The sequence below is a fragment of the Chrysochloris asiatica genome, unplaced genomic scaffold (genome assembly GCF_000296735.1).
Source record: "Chrysochloris asiatica unplaced genomic scaffold, ChrAsi1.0 scaffold00491, whole genome shotgun sequence".
NCBI lineage: Eukaryota > Metazoa > Chordata > Mammalia > Afrosoricida > Chrysochloridae > Chrysochloris > Chrysochloris asiatica.
Window position 1 is genome coordinate 686,870 of NW_006409009.1, and position 2,964 is coordinate 689,833.

Below are 2,964 nucleotides of genomic sequence, written 5' to 3' on the forward strand. Positions count from 1 at the left end.
GTCAAGAAATCAAATTATGTATTACATTAGAAGAATGTACTTCAATTCTTTAGAGTGTATAAGGGTAAATATGTCAATTTTAGGACTATGGTATGCTTGACTGAAGTCTTGGTATTTTCAATATCTTAATATGTATGTGAAAGTTGGACAGTGAGTAAGGGATACCATAAAAGACTTGATGTGTATGAATTTTGGTATTGTACAATAATATTGAAAGTATCATGGACTGTTAGAAGAACATACACATTTGTGCTGGAAAAATGCTCCTTAGAAGCAACAATGATAAGACTTCATCTCACATACTTTAAACATATTATCAGGTAGGTAAAGCAGAGGGTACACCAAAAAGAGGATGACCTCCAATGAGATAGTTTGGCACAATGGCAGCAGAAATGGGCTCAAGCTTAACAACAATTGTGAAGATGGTTCAGGACAGGGCAGTGTTTTGTTCTGTTGTTCATAAGGTGGACATGAGTCAGAACTGACTCTACAACACCTAACAACTGTATATTCAAGGTTGGGATTTAGTAAATATATATACTATTGCCATTGTCATAAACTCTATGGCTCATGTGATTCAAATGAATTATTTGAATTCCAAGTGTTGCTTTATGACTCCTGGAGTGGCACTGTGGGATCAACACTGGACTGCAAACCACAAGGTCAGCAGTTTAAACCTATCAGCTGCATCTTGGACTCGATGACACAGGGTTGCTATTAGTCAAAACTGACTTGACAGCACGTAACAACAACAGCATGTATGGTTTGCCATAGACACCTTAGAGACCATCCTTAGAGACCATCCTTACAGACCATTACAATTTATCTTTATACCAGAAGGTTTTGAATAGTTCAAGGGTGGGACTGAATATCCTGTATCTACATACTCAGCATGCAGCGCAGTGGGGCCAGAGTTTAGTATCATTTGTATTTTGCATGAAGTTGAATAAAGTATTCACTGTGGTGCTGTGAGTTAATGCACTGGACTGCAAGGTCAGTTTGAACTCCAAGGTCAGCAGCTCAAGTTCACCAACCATTCCTTGGAAACCCTATACAGGGTTGCTATGAGTTGGAACTGACTCAATGGCACTTAACAACAACAACAACATTAAGAAAAGTGAATTAATTTTGAATAGACACATCCAGTAGTTTTTCCCCTACCTGGAGCACTTTGCCTTCCATAGAGATCTGTAAGATCCCATCAAGAAAAAAATCTATGCTTAAATTGTTTTTATTATTAAAGTCATTGGATGGGGTCTAGTATCCCAATGTGGCTCTGTAGGACAAGCAATGGACTGTTAACAAGGTTGGTGGTTCAAATCGCCAGCCACTGCTTGAAAACCCTATACAGGGTCATTTTGAATCAGAACTGATTAGATGACACTTAACAACAGCAGCAACAATTGTCCTGTTGTGGCACTGTAGGATAAGCATTGGATTGCTAACCTCAAGGTTGGCAGTTCAAACTCACCAGCCACTCATCAGAAAACTTATACTGTGTCGGTATAAGTCGGAACATACTCGACGTCACTTAATAACAACAAGAATATTACTTCATTAAATTTTATGTGCAAGAGTAGGACAGAGTATGACAAACTGGTAAATGGATGGTGGGAGCCCTTTTCAGTTAAGTAGAGATCAGATGTCATGGATAATAATTGCAAAATTGGGGCACAGAATAGGTGCAACTTGGCATGATGTTCATCGCAAGTTTCTATTGGTGAAATGGAGACCAGGGAGATTTCTTCTACTGCTTGGTCAGGAGCAACATGGTGGTATCTGCAGAAGTACTCAATACATAGATAGTTGTTGTTGTTAAGTGCCATCGAGTCAATTCTGACCCATAGCGACCCTGTATAGGGTTTCCAAAGATCAGCTGGTGAGCTTGAACCACCGACCTTGCAGTTCAAATGGCTTTGCAGTCTGGAGCATTAACTCACAGAGTCACACCCAGACTCCATAGGTATGTCTTCCCATGTGCCACACTTCTATTGAGAAAATGATCTGTGATGTTTTCAGAAGATGTTTAACTATGCTGGGTTTAGAGCCTAGCATCCTAATAGCAGAAAGACCTGTGTGGTAGTCCTAACCTAAAATTCTTCCAATGATTCATGCCTTCTAGTGTTTAATCCCTGGTACAGTTTCAGTGTGGTCCAAACTTAAAAGAACTGAAAATGGCAAAGGTAATGGGGTGTGAGTTCCAAGTTTAGTGTGTAAAAAACTCTAGCTTTTGTCTTCCTGGTATTCTGTTGATCTTTTACTGATACAATTGGATGGGGGTCAATTGCCACCTTGCCAACTGCTCCAGGAAGAAATCTATGTGTCAAGTTATTTAAGACCTCTGGCCAATAGACTGAGGAAATGAGTTCTATCACAGCCATGTGACTTACCCTGGAAATTAATCCTTTTCAAGGCAAGCCTAAGGACAATGGTACCTTTGAACAATACCTCATTTTAACCTAATAGAACCCTGAAGAATTTAGACAAAGTATGAAATTACCAAACAAAACATGGAAAACAAACAAACAAAAAGCAAACACATAAAAACATGATTTTCTTTCTTTTTTCAGACCATGTGCTGCAACCCTAAAACAACAATAAAAGCTGCCTGGGCGGAGCCCCATGCCAAAGGGGTGCATTTGGCAGAGGATTTGAAAACCACCAGGTTGTATGGCCATCTCCACGTGGTGTGGTGCTTGTAGTATATTGGAGAAGCAGCAAGTGCTGATCCTCAGTGATCATGGGCACCAGGTGTTTAAATGTTGGCTTCTTTTGACTAGCTGTGCAAAGAAAGACAGTCATGGGGAGGTGATTTCGACAATTTACTAGACCTTTCTGTGCCTACATTCCCGCTTCCATGGCTTGTCTAACTGTGACAATACGAGCCAAAGGATATCCAGCACTTAAAAGGAAGCTTGTGGTGGGACTGCAAAATGGTCCAACCTCTCTGGAAAGCAATATGGC